The sequence below is a fragment of the Cherax quadricarinatus genome, chromosome 18 (assembly GCF_038502225.1).
Source record: "Cherax quadricarinatus isolate ZL_2023a chromosome 18, ASM3850222v1, whole genome shotgun sequence".
NCBI classification, from domain to species: Eukaryota; Metazoa; Arthropoda; class Malacostraca; order Decapoda; family Parastacidae; genus Cherax; species Cherax quadricarinatus.
In genome coordinates, this window is record NC_091309.1 from 37,037,829 (window position 1) to 37,052,625 (window position 14,797).

Consider the following 14,797-nt stretch of genomic DNA (forward strand, 5'->3'; position numbering starts at 1 on the left):
TCTTTTGCATACCCTACCAAATTCATCCACCAATCTCTGCAACTTCTCTTCAGAATCTCCAAAGAGCACAGTCATCAGCAAAAGAGCAACTGTGACAACTCCCACTTTATGTGTGATTCTTTATCTTTTAACTCCATGCCTCTTGCCAAGACCCTCGCATTTACTTCTCTTACAACCCCATTTATAAATATATTAAACAACCACGGTGACATCACACATCCTATGTATAATTGTATTTAAGTGTACCTGTGAGACACAGAAAGAGATAGAGATAGGCCGACAGAAATAGACAGATAGACAGATCCTAAACTTGGGGTTAACATCACTTTCCTCTTAACCCTTTCAGGGTCCGTCCCATAGATCTACGGCTGGTCGGTGAGTGTCCAAACCGTAGATCTACGCCAAAATTCTAGCGCCGTCAAATTTAGCGTGAAAGCACTCATAGGCCTACATATGAGAGAACGGGTCTGCGCCGTGGGTGTGCGCCGTAAACAAAAAATCTAGGCGCCTGCATAGCATTGTGGGAACGCCGGCTCAGTCACCCTTGTTCACCATGTCTCGTCGCAAGTCAGCTCTCACTCCCCGGAAAATTGGGACTCTCCTCTTCCTGTCTGATAGTTCTGACACTGATGGAAGTGGAAATGAAGACGAATTCTACGGCTTTGATAAGTTAGTGACCGAAAATAATGGCCAGGATATCGATAATAGTGCAGAAAACCCCGACGATCCTCGACCTTCTACCTCTGGTGTGGGCACTCGTGACTCACGGTCGGGTGTTCCTAAACGTAAGAGAAAACTAATATTTTCCCGTGGCCTGGCCTCTGACTTCAGTAATGACGATGATTCTGACGTGGATTGTGATTTTATTGCGCTCGACGATCGTTCGAGTAGTGATAGTGAGGAAACATATTCACCAGTGAAGCGTCGGTATGTTCGCCGCCGCATGCGCTCGGGTAGTGTACCCTATGCTGTGCCCAGGGGACGGAGTACATCCCGTAGTACATCCCGTGGCCCTACACCCGTTTTAGGTAGTGATAGTGAGGATGATGTGGCTACACTTGGCATGGATGGGCCACAGATATCAGTGGATGGTGTTAGTGGGGCTGGTGGTGGTAGTGGCACCGCCATGCGTGACTCGCTGTGCCACGCGGGAACCCACGCTGCTGACTCGTCAGTTCAAGGACAAAGCGGAGCGTCACCCACCAGCCCGCCACAACCACCCGTACAACCAGCCTATGATGTCCAGTATCCACCAGCAAACCGTATCTGGGATTGGCAGCAAAATCCCAATTTTGTTCCCAGCCCTCACCACTTTGATGACTCGCAAAGTGGAATTCTACCTACCTGTCCCCTTGGAACCACGGCCAATGAACTGGAATTCTTTGAATTATTCTTTGACCAGCCATTGATGGAAACTATTGTCAGGGAAAGTAATAAGTATTTTCAGTACACCATGGCAAATACGATCTTATCACCACAGTCAAGACTACACAGGTGGAAAGAGACGACTGTTGCAGAAATGTATTTGCTTTTTGCAACAATAATGCTTATGCCTCACGTCTATAAGCATAATATAAAAGCATACTGGTCCACAGATCGGCTAATTTGTACCCCATCCTTCAGTGAAATAATACCAGTGAACAGGTTTATCTTACTGTTACGTATGTTGCACTTCTCTGACAAAACCAGGCCTGACAGAAGTGACAGGTTATACAAGATTAGAAATGTTTTCATGTATCTCAAACAAAAGTTCAGGATATACTTTTATCCATTCAAGAATCTTGTAATTGACGAGTCTTTGATTTTGTTCAAAGGTAGACTGTCATTCAAGCAGTATATACCGAGCAAGAGGAACCGCTTTGGTATAAAATTGTTTGTACTCTGTGATTGTGACAGTGGCCTGGTGTTGGATATTGTTGTATACACGGGTAGTAAAACATTGAAAGATACCAAGATGTTATTGGGTATATCAGGTGACGTAGTGAGAAACATGATGGCACCTTATCTTGGTAAGGGCCATACATTATATACCGATAACTGGTACACAAGCCCATTACTCAGTGATTTCATGCGAGTGAACAAGACAGATGTGTGTGGCACAGTGCGTTCTAATCGTAAACATATGCCCAGGCTCAACGCAGGTGTTCGTGGTGATGACGTGCAGGTGTTTACTGCCAATGACATCATGGCATTACGGTGGCATGACAAACGAGATGTCACATTGTTGACAACCATTCACCGTAATGAAATGCAAGACAGTGGCAAAGTTGATCGAGTGACTAATGAACGTATTCGAAAACCAGTGACAGTGATTGATTATACACAAAACATGCGCTTGGTTGACAAGTGTGACATGCAGATTGGTTTTGTTGACTGTGTTCGTAAGAGTTACAAGTGGTACATGAAACTTTTCTTCCATCTCATGGACATTTCAATGCTGAATGCATATAATATGTACCAAATAAAGACTGGTAACAGACCACCGTATGGTGAATTTTGTTTGTCTGTTGTCAGACAACTCATAATGAAGTACCAGGTAACAACACCTGCAATACAACATGGTCCTCGAATTCATCACAATATACCCAAGCGTTTGAGAAGAGAAGGTGATCATTTCATAATACAGCTTCCTTCAACTCAAAAGAAATTTGCTCAGAAGAGATGCATTGTCTGTGCACAAACAAAATGACGGCAACAAAGACGCAAAGACACTCGGTTTATGTGTGAGGAATGTAAGGTGCCTCTGTGCATGGTGCCTTGTTTCAAGGAGTTCCACAAGCTCCAGCAGTTCTAAAACCATGTTCAGTGATTGTAAATATGTAAATATATGATAGAACATTAGTATTATACAATATTTGTGCATGTTTATTGTAATAAACAACAGTGGTAAACAATAATATGATAATAACTTTAGTGCGGTTATTGTGTTCAATACAGTGAGTTTATATATATAAATTATATACAGTATTGGTCTCTCAGGCCCCAAATGTTAGTAGGAATAGAAAAAAATTGGAAAAGAAAAGAAAAAACAACTAAAACAACAAAATAATATAATACGCGTATGTGGAATTCGTCGATGTTGCCGCCACCACATCATTTTCTACAAACTTCTTGGCACTGTATCTCGGTAAGTACTGATCAGATTCTAATTTTTTTTGTTTTATTACCTTCACAAAAATATGCTCTTTAATTCTGTAAGAAAAAATAATTTTTTTTTTTTTTTCAAAATTTCTTGGACACTGGTGCGTGACTTCAGATTTTGGCCTTGGACCCTGAAAGGGTTAAAAGGGTAGTGTTAACACGACATTGCATCAGTGAATCCTTGGTGATTGCCTCACTGTATGCTCTAGCTGGTGCTCAATATAACTGGAGCTCCCACAAGGTACTAAGTGGTCCCATATTTTTTTAATATGGTGCACACCGAGTGTTAAGACACATTCTATGCTGACCAGGCATCTCAGGCCCATCGTGCCAAATTTGGAGGCAGGAGAAATAAAACGTATATGTTTGGAGTACTAGTGGTAAGAACGTATATATACATTTGAACCGTTTATGGGTTAGGGAACTATAAACACAGCAGCACACGGAGGTTTTGCAAAAAACTGGTACCGCAGAGGAGCCGAATGTGGAGGAGGTTATCTCTACAAGCGAGATAAAGGAAATGTTGGGAATCTGGGAGAGACTTTCAGAGTTTATTGAAAGGAAACACCCAGAAAAAGCTGCAACTGGTCATGTGTCGATGCTATTTAATGATACTTGCCTAACTCATTTCTGAAACATTCTGAAAGGGAGAATGAAATAAACCTCCTTGGGAAGGCTTTTATTGAAATGCCTTTCAGATGAAAGTGTGGAAAGTGTGGTAAAAAAGGCAAAAATCAGTGAAAATGAATTGAAAAAAAAATTGTACCAATTAAATTCAGCAATAAAGTGTAGCATTAAGAGTGTAGCAAGTTAAGTGATTAAGCAAGAGAGTTTATGAAAAACGAAAACGACCCAAAAAGCATGAAACAAAATGAACTCCTCCAATCTCCTCTGCCTATCTTTTCCACCCTCCACCTCCGCCAGCAAATCCATTAGCCCAAGTCGTCTGATCTCCAGTTTTCTTGACATTCTCTTATGTTTTTATACAATATTTCTTATTTATAAATACATTATTCTTATTTAACCCCTTAATAGTCCAAACGTATACAGGTACCATCTGACTTACGACTGAGTTCGGATCCGACAAACCGGTCGTAAATCGAAATGGACGTAAGATGAACCTTACTACTGAATATCAAAATCACATTTTTGTAATGACTATTTTTTATTTTGGTATTTCATTTTTTACTTCACTTTCTATGCTGTTAGTACTGCATTTTATACTGTAAGGTTTAGATTAAACACTGTGTACAACACAAACAGTTGTTTATTTCCCAAAAATTTGGCATAGAAAACACGGTCGCAAGTCGAATGGTCGTATGTCGAGCAGGTCGTAAGTCGGATGGTAGGTGTATATATATAGTGGAACCTCAAATTTCGAATGTATCACTTATCGAACTCTTCGAAAATTGAACGCTTTTTTCGATCAACTTTGTCCCTATTATCGAACTCGCCCCTATTTTCGAACCACCGGGTACCGGACCTGTCTGGCAGCCTGCTCTGTCCATATCCCCACGCAGGCGCCGTGAGCCAGTCTGGTTTTGTTGATGCTTGATTGAACGCTAACCTGCGCTCTCATTCAAACATTTTACGATTATTTCATTGTGTTTAGTACTTGTGGGACTGTAAAATAAGCTACCATGGGCCCAAAGAAACTTGCTAGTGGTACCCCTGTGGTAAAGAAAGTGAGAAACACCATAGATGTGAAGAAGGAAATAATACAGAAGTATGAGAGTGGTGTGAGACTTGTTGAGCTTGCCAGGATGTATGGGAAAAACAAGTCGACCATAGGTTCTAGCCTCATAGGTAAGGCTAGGGAGGGAGTGACTTCCAGGACTTTGAACTCTGCCTGGAGACAACTGTGGTCAGATTGTGTCCAAAAGAGGGATTTTGAAGGGTTGAAGGCTGACCCTGACCCTGTCCCTGACCCTCTGCCTGTTGTGAACTCTATTGTGGCACTGGGGAACACCCTGGGGCTGGAGACGAGCGGCAAGGATGTGGAAGAGTTGGAGGAGGACCACAAGAAGAGCTAACCACTGAAGAGCTGGAAGAGCTTCATCTGAAACATTATCAGACCACAGCTGAGGACCTTGGTTTAGAGGAGGAGGAAGAGGGAGTGGATGAGGTGCCTTCTTCAAAGATTAAGGAGATTTATGCCAATTGGAATGATGTCCATATGTTTGTGCAGAAGTACCACCCTGAGCAAGCTGAAACAAGCCATCTTTGCAACAAGTTCAGTGACAAAACCATATCCCATTTTAGGGAAATCTTAGAGGTGCTAAAACAGAGGACTGTAGATAGTTATTTTGTGAGAAAGGGCCCCAGTGACTCTCAAGCTGGTTCTAGTGGCATTAGAAGACAGAGAAGGGAAGTAACCCCAGAGAGGGCTTTGATATCTGAAGTCCTCAGAGAGGGGGATTCTCCTTCCAAACATTAACCCCAACTTCCTCTCTCCTCCTCCCTATCTTCCTATCTTGTGATATCACCTGTTTACTGTCATTTTATTGCATATACAGTATATCAATAACAACACTGCGACTAACTGAGGACTCAAACCCATGTCGTTTTAGCCCGCCTCACGGAGAGAGAAAATTCCTGACGCTCTAACCCCCACTCTCTCCATGAGGCGGGCTAAAATGACGTGGGTTTGAGTACTCGGCTAGTAGCAGTGTTGTTATTGATTAAATACCACTTGTTCATGGTTACAATAATAATTATAAATAATATATATACAAGATAATGAAGTTAACCCATAAACGGTCCAAACGTATAAACACCTGCCATCCGACTTACGACCTGCTCGACATACGACCATTCGACTTAAGACCTTGTTTTCTATGCCAAATTTCTGGGAAATAAACAACTGTTTGTGTTGTACACAGTGTTTATCTTAAATCTTACAGTATAAAATACAGTACTAACAGCATAAAAAGTAAAGTAAAACATGAAATACCAAAATAAAACAAAGTCATTACAAAAAATGCAATGTTGATATTCAGTAGTAAAGTTCGACTTACGTCCATTTCGACTTAGGACCGGTTTCTCGGAACCGAACTCAGTCTTAAGTCGGATGGTACCTGTGTATATATATATACACCTACCATCTGACTTACGACCGAGTTTGGTTCCGAGAAACCGGTCCTAAGTCGAAATGGACGTAAGTCGAACTTTACTACTGAATATCAACATTGCATTTTTTGTAATGACTTTGTTTTATTTTGGTATTTCATGTTTTACTTTACTTTTTATGCTGTTAGTACTGTATTTTATACTGTAAGGTTTAGGATAAACACTGTGTACAACACAAACACTTGTTTATTTCCCAGAAATTTGGCATAAAAAACATGGTCGTAAGTCGAGTCGTCGTATGTCGAGCAGGTCTTAAGTCAGATGGTAGGTAGGTAGGTAGGTGCGTGTGTGTGTGTGTGTGTGTGTGTGTGTGTGTGTGTGTGTGTGTGTGTGTGTGTGTGTGTGTGTGTGTGTGTGTGTGTGTGTGTGTGTGTGTGTGTGTGTGTGTATATGCATACATACATATATATATATTTTTTTATTATCACACTGGCCGATTCCCACCAAGGCAGGGTGGCCTGAAAAAGAAAAACTTTCACCATCATTCACTCCCTCACTGTCTTGCCAGAAGGGTGCTTTACACTATAGTTTTTAAACTGCAACATTACCACCCCTCCTTCAGAGTGCAGGCACTGTACTTTCCATCTCCAGGACTCAAGTCCGGCCTGCCGGTTTCCCTGAACCCCTTCATAAATGTTACTTTGCTCACACTCCAACAGCATGTCAAGTATTAAAAACTATTTGTCTCCATTCACTCCTATCAAAGACGCTTACGCATGCCTGCTGGAAGTCCAAACTCCTTGCACACAAAACCTCCTTTACCCCCTCCCTACAACCTTTCCTAGGCCGACCCCTACCCCGCCTTCCTTCCACTACAGACTGATGCACTCTTGAAGTCACTGTTTCACTCCATTCTCTCTACATGTCAGAACCACCTCAACAACCCTTCCTCAGCCCTCTGAACAACAGTTTTGGTAATCCCGCCCCTCCTCCTAACTTCCAAACTACGAATTCTCTGCATTATATTCACACCACACATTGCCCTCAGACATGACATCTCCACTGCCTCCAGCCTTCTCCTCGCTGCAACATTCATCACCCATGCTTCACACCCATATAAGAGCGTTGGTAAAACTATACTCTCATACATTCCCCTCTTTGCCCCCAAGGACAAAGTTCTTTGTCTCCACAGACTCCTAAGTGCACCACTTACCCTTTTCCCCTCATCAATTCTATGATTCACCTCATCTTTCATAGACCCATCCGCTGACACGTCCACTCCCAAATAACTGAATACATTCACCTCCTCCATACTCTCTCCCTCCAATCTGATATGCAATCTTTCATCACCTAATCTTTTTGTTATCCTCATAACCTTAATCTTTCCTGTATTCACATTTAATTTTCTTCTTTTGCACACCCTACCAAATTCATCCACCAATCTCTGCAACTTCTCTTCAGAATCTCCCAAGAGCACGGTGTCATCAGCAAAGAGCAACTGTGACAACTCCCACTTTGTGTGCGATTCTTTATCTTTTAACTCCACGCCTCTTGACAAGACCCTCGCATTTACTTCTCTTACAACCCCATCTATAAATATATTAAACAACCACGGTGACATCACACATCCTTGTCTAAGGCCTACTTTTACTGGGAAATAATTTCCCTCTTTCCTACATACTCTAACTTGAGCCTCGCTATCCTCGTAAAAACTCTTCACTGCTTTCAGTAACCTACCTCCTACAACATACACCTGCCACATTGCCCCCCCTATCCACCCTGTCATACACCTTTTCCAAATCCATAAATGCCACAAAGACCTCTTTAGCCTTATCTAAATACTGTTCACTTACATGTTTCACTGTAAACACCTGGTCCACACACCCCCTACCTTTCCTAAAGCCTCCTTGTTCATCTGCGATCCTATTCTCTGTCTTACTCTTAATTCTTTCAATAATAACTACCATAAACTTTAACAGGTACACTCAACAGACTTATACCCCTTGTTTTATTTATTTTATATATATATATATATATATATATATATATATATATATATATATATATATATATATATATATATATATATATATATATATATATATATATATATATATATATATATATATATATGCACAACAACCACTCTGAAAGAATAGAGAAATTCCAAGCGCTTTCGTGACTACTCACGATAGTTCCTTGATAATGTGAGTAGTCACGAAAGCGCTTGGAATTTCTCTATTCTTTCAGAGTGGTTGTTTTGCATATTCTGAAATCACCTGTTTACTGTGATCTTATTGCATAATATATATATATATATATATATATATATATATATATATATATATATATATATATATATATATATATATATATATATATATATATATATATATATATATATATATATATCGTTTTTAAGGAAAATAAAGAGCACATTATTCTAAGTGTTATAGGCTAAAACAAAAATTAGGGTCAGTACTTACAGAGATATGAGGCAGAGAAGTTGGCGCTAGATGCTCACATGACAGCAACATCAAGTCCTGCCACTTGCAGAAGTGTTGCCGATATAACTTTTTTTATATTTTTCAAATTATTTTATATTATTTTTATGTTCTGGTAATTACAAGTTATTGCAGTTCTTGTAATTTCATAACCAATCTTTGTTCTGACACTAGTATTAGGCACTGAAATTGTTCTCAAATTGTCACAAACACAATGACAGGGGGACATATACACCTGCCTTGGCCATTTACTGTTGTCTTGGAATATATACAGTGTTTATAGGTCCCAGCAATGTTTTGGATATGGGGAAGTAAAGAAAAGGAAGAAGAAGAAGAGGAGGAGGAGGAGGAGGAGGAGGAGGAGGAGGAGGAGGAGGGAGGAGGAGGAGGGAGGAGGGAGGAGGAGGAGGGAGGAGGAGGAGGGAGGAAGAGGAGGGGGGAGGAGGAGGAGGGAGGAGGAGGGAGGAGGAGGGAGCAGGAGGAGGAGGGAGGAGGAGGGGGGAGGAGGAGGGAGGAGGGAGGAGGAGGAGGGAGGAGGAGGAGGGAGGAGGAGGATGGAGGAGGGAGGAGGAGGAGGAGGGAGGAGGAGGGAGGAGGGAGGAGGGAGGAGGAGAAGGGAGGAGGAGATGGGAGGAGGAGGAGGGAGGCAGAGGAGGGAGGAGGAGGAGGGAGGCAGAGGAGGGAGGAGGAGGCAGAGGAGGGAGGAGGGAGGAGGGAGGAGGGAGGAGGGAGGAGGGAGGGAGGAGGGAGGAGGGAGGGAGGAGGGAGGAGGGAGGGAGGAGGAGGAGGAGGAGGAGGAGGAGGAGGAGGAGGAGAAGAAGGAGAAGAAGGAGGAGGAGAAGGAGGAGAAGGAGAAGAAGGAGAAGAAGGAGAAGGAGAAGAAGAAGGAGGAGAAGAAGGAGGAGAAGAAGAAGGAGGAGAAGAAGGAGGAGAAGAAGAAGGAGAAGGAGGAGAAGAAGAAGGAGGAGGAGGAGGAGGAGAAAGAGGAAGAGGAGGAGAAAGAGAAGGAGGAGGAGAAAGAGGAGGAGGAGGAGGAGCAGCAGCAGGAGAAGAGGAGATAATAATAAGTTCCCTTGAAGCATAAAAACAAGCCTCAGTCCACCCCTGACAGTGACATGATAACATTAGATAACAGCTCACATTTGATGAGCAACCACGAGGGTGCAGTGATAAGACTTTATAAGATTAGAGGTGACACTTGATGAGCATCAGCCCTCGGTTTGTTCCACTGGTACGCAAACATGTCTGTCTATTCGTCTGTCTGTCAAGCTCCCTGTCTATCCATCTAGCTCTGTCTCAGAGAGAGCCACAAGACTGCATCATCACATTTACTCATATCTTCAAGCAGAGAATAGCACTTTGGATTTTTTGGGTTATCCTAGGTAATTTACACTATGTATACTTGTATTTATATGTACCTGTGAGAGACAGAGACAGATAGACACAGATAGACAGACACACAGACAAACGGAGCTAGGCCGCCAGCATCCGACCAGCCACGCAGCTGGCCAGACAGCCAGCCAATCAGCCAGTCTGCTGAACAAGTATTATGTTCCAGAATTGTTTCTCTTTACTTAGGGTATAGGTTAGAAGACATTCTGAAAGGGTTTTGCACAAATGTTGCACATGGGTTATTATCAAGGTTTTTTGATATTTCCTCGACCACTTATGACCACATCCACCTCAAAGCCACTAAACTTGGGGGTCAACATCACTTTCCTCTTAAAATGGGAGAGTTAATACTACACAAAATCAGTGAATCCCAGGTGTTTGCCGCGCTGTTTGCTCTAGCTGGCGCTCCCACAAGGTACTAAGTGGTCCCAGATTTTTTTAATACAGTGCACACAGTGTTATGATCCATTCTATGCTGAAAAGGCATCTCAGGCCAATCGTGCCATAATTGAAGGCAGGAAAAATAAAATGTTTATATACATTTGGGGCACTAGTTGTAAAAAAGCACATATATGCTTGGACCATTTACGGGTTAATAGAGGGTTTAGATATAAAAAATGGGTCAGAGCCTTGAGCTTGAGTCGAGTGCAGGTGCTACTTGATTTACAATGGTTCGACTTAAGGTACTTTGACTGTGATGGTGCAAAAGCAATTATACTTTGGAGATGAAACTTAAGATAATTACCCAGCATGAAGGCTGCAAGTCCACAACTTTTTCTTTTTACTTTTCAATACTGGTATTCAATTATGTTCTTGTTTATTTACTTATTCAGAGAAAATTAGTTATTTATTTACTTATTTAACCTATCATATTGATATTCTACTGACGATGGGTTTGTCAGAATGTAACCCCATCATAAGTCAAGGAGCACCTGTACATGTATATATATCCTATGTTATAATGAATTCTACATGATTTTTCAAATTTTGAGCTACAATAAATCTTAAATGTGAGTAATGACTGTATGGAACACTGCAGTATGTCTACCTGCCAGAGAACTGCAATTTTTTTATTCAACACAATGAAAATGTGTGTACACAGTACTGTACTATATTTCTAATAAATTGTCTTATACAAAGTATTATATACATATATCACAAATTATAAAAATGTTAGGGAATCATTTTAAAATACAATTACAATTAAGCAAAATTACCACAGTGAAAATTAACAAATTCTGAGTTTTCTGGCATATTCCTTTAAACAAAGTCATCCTGTCAACTTATTTTTAACCATTTCATATTCAGTCATGTGGAACAGAAGAAATATTAAGATTTAGCTGGAAAAAGAAGTCACTGAGGTTGAAAAACTACACATGTTCTATAAGCACTTAGGATGAGCTTAGAAACTGATAAAACAGTCAAAATAACAATTTCAATGTTTATTAGGATGACACTGCATATAACACTAATTTCTGTATGTAACATGGGTTTCATAAACATTAACACTCATAAAATGTTGAATGCACATTATACCAAAAATAAGAAGTAAGATTTTCTGGAAAAGTATTCTGTAGCAATAGTAGTGCATGACTATCTTACTCAGCGTGTGCTTTAACCTTTTATAACATCTGTATGTATACTGTAGTTTAACCTTGTATGACAAGATGTCCTATTGTAGTAATTTTTATAATACTGATGTGCATTGTTTGCATGTTTTGTATTTGTCTTATTTGTAGCATTATTTTGTTAATTTTTAATTTGCTTTTTTTATATTTCTTTATTCAAATCACATTTATTTCTGTGCTCTGCAGCAAAATTGTTTACCACAGACGACGTTTGCACAGACGAGTCGACTGAGCAAACGACCATCGAACAAGTCACATTCTTCTTGCTCAGATGTAAACCATTTACTTTCTTATTTTGTTGTACTGTACATTACAATACTTGTTCTGAATCATAAGAGAGCAGTTGAATAGCATTTCTTACTCTGAACGTTTATATAATGAACTTAATGCAACTAAGTATTTCATGTCTCTTAAATTTACAATACTAGAATTAAAAAATACACAGACAAAATCCTGTTATATGTCTACACTATTGTTGCTTTTGTTGATGCCATTGTACAGAAACACTGCCATACAGTGGATGAGTTTGTAGCGAAGCTCCAACCATGCAAGACACCACCTGGGAACTTCCACGTGCTTCGTGTCACTCATGTAATTGTTACTGTACTGTTTACCCCCTCCCCTCATTGAAAAACTGTCATCACTATGTAAGTGGTGATATAAAATAACATACATCTTCATAGCATCTTAAATGACCTTTGTTATGAAGTATTATTTCATTTTTCTGATGGATATAATTTTTCAAATAGTACTGAAGAACTTGTATGTTTCTGCCATTTTCACTACACTACTATTTTTTTAAACAGATTAACCATACCCAACACACACATAATACCAAGCTATACAGATTACCTGTACTACTTACTCTAACATACATTCATCTTCTCTCAATTCTTCCATTTCAGCTGTGTCACAGTTTCTTGTCACTACTACATTTAATCACTTATGTCAGTCTCTTGATTTACATACTTATTTACATGGTTATAATGCCTTCTTAAGATAAGCATTTAATTTACTAAATTCCTTGCTTGTTTCATGAAGGGAGTGCACCTTCAGTCTGTTGAAGGGCTCTTCAAAGAATTAGAACTACCCTTCACTTCCTTGGCTCAAACCAAGTTATCTGATCCCAATCAGTTTAGCACTTCTCCACATATACATGGGGAAGTGCTAAACCAATCATGTAGTGCACTTATTCCACAATACTTTTCATGATCTGTAATTCTGTCTAATTTTGATTTAGAGTAATGTCCTTTTAACAGCTCTGCAATGGTTGCAAGTTAACGAGGAGCTGCTCAAAATATCAACTTGGATGACAGCCAATAAACTTACACTTAACACTGACAAAACCTACTATATTTTGTTTGGTAGCAGAGCAGGTGTTGTGCAACTTAACATTAAGATCGACAACACTCTAATTGCCAGACATAATGAGGGCAAATTCCTAGGCCTATACCTCAGCAACAACCTGAATTTCAGCACCCATATCCAACACAAAAAAAAGTATCCAAAACAGTTGGGATCTCTCCAAGATACAATACTACGTGCTGCAAACTGCCCTTCTCGTACTATACCATCCACTCATTTATCCATACCTCACCTATGCTATTTATGCTTGGGGATCAACTGCAGCAACACACCTAAAGCTCATAATAACCCAACAAAAAGCCGCAGTAAGAATAATCACTAAATCCCATCCCTGGCAACACACCCCTCCACTATTCATAGATTTAAACTTACTCCCCGTTCAGAACATCCACACTTACTACTGTGCAATCTACATCTACAGGACCTTAAATTCCAATATTAACCTTGACCTAAAATGCTTTCTTGATAGTTGTGACAGGACCCACAGGCATAACACCTGACACAAACATCTCTATGACATTCCCCGTGTCCGACTAAACCTTTACAAAAATTCAATGTATGTCAAAGCGCCTAAAATCTGCAACACCCTACCTGAAAGCTCTAGAACTGCAGACACATTCATCACTTTCAAAACTGCCATTAGACAACATCTTATCTCCCTGATACACCCTGACAACTAACTACATGAAAACTACCTGTTCACACTTACACTCACTCACCGATTTGACTATAAACACAAAAATACGAATCTTAATCATAAAATAATGAATCCCAACTAGTCATAAGTTTGCCTGTGATACTCCAATAGAGAACCTGTGTATTGTGCAAAAACAAAAGCATTCACATTGCTAAACTCGCAAACTATAATGTAGTCACTTAGCCTTAATACCAACTTACTCCATAATCTGTAATAATTTAGGGTTAAGAATTAATCAAAGTCTGCCCGAAATGCCTAGCCATGCTAGGTGTTCTAGCAGCCCCCACTGTAATTAGCATTTTATAACCTGTAAACCACACAATATCCAAAACCTGTAAACCCCGCATTGTAATCTTTATAGCGAATAAACTTGATTGACTGATTGAAAGAAGTCTGAGTTGGAGTTGCTTCAGGTACATTATTCTTCAATACTACGTCAACATAGAAAGCTCATTTCTTTCTTTTATATCATGCATAGGTGATACATAAAATGCAGAACAGGTACAGTAATATGATCTTGTGACCACATTTTGCACTACATTATATACTAACTCTGCATAATACTGTCAGAATTTTCTATCTTTTTATCCGACCAAGCACAGCACTATCCTGTCTAATAGCCATTCTAGAGTTTTAACTGGGTTCAAAATCCCAAAACATGTAAAGATAAAAAATTATAGTAATAACATGGTAGTTATCCTGAAATCAGCACCATGTAAAATTGGGCATTGTAACAAATGATGTATGTATGTGAACAATAGGGTTAGGTACAGTACACTGACAATTCATACAAATTTTTTCAGGCATTTATTTCGTCAAAAAGTACAGTTCTTGATGCTTTACACTGTAGATGTGATTGCTTAACCTAACACCATCATCTAACATCACCTATCAGCACTATCACCACCTACCACCATCTACCACCACCTACTTACAACCAGTAATATTCTGTGTTGTAGCTGCTACCACCTCCACAACCTACCAGAACTATTACCACCCAA

The 14,797-nt window shown here is 40.0% G+C and overlaps 1 protein-coding gene across 1 annotated transcript in view; it reads left to right on the forward strand.

The window, feature by feature from the left end:
• The window catches only part of LOC138852891 (uncharacterized), an 85,399-nt gene that overhangs the window by 20,187 nt on the left and 50,415 nt on the right, over positions 1-14,797 (forward strand). Inside the window, exons 2-3 of the mRNA XM_070086418.1 lie at positions 11,921-12,007; positions 12,236-12,325. The gene's annotated coding sequence lies outside the window, so the exon portion shown is untranslated. The remainder of the gene's footprint in view (positions 1-11,920; positions 12,008-12,235; positions 12,326-14,797) is intronic.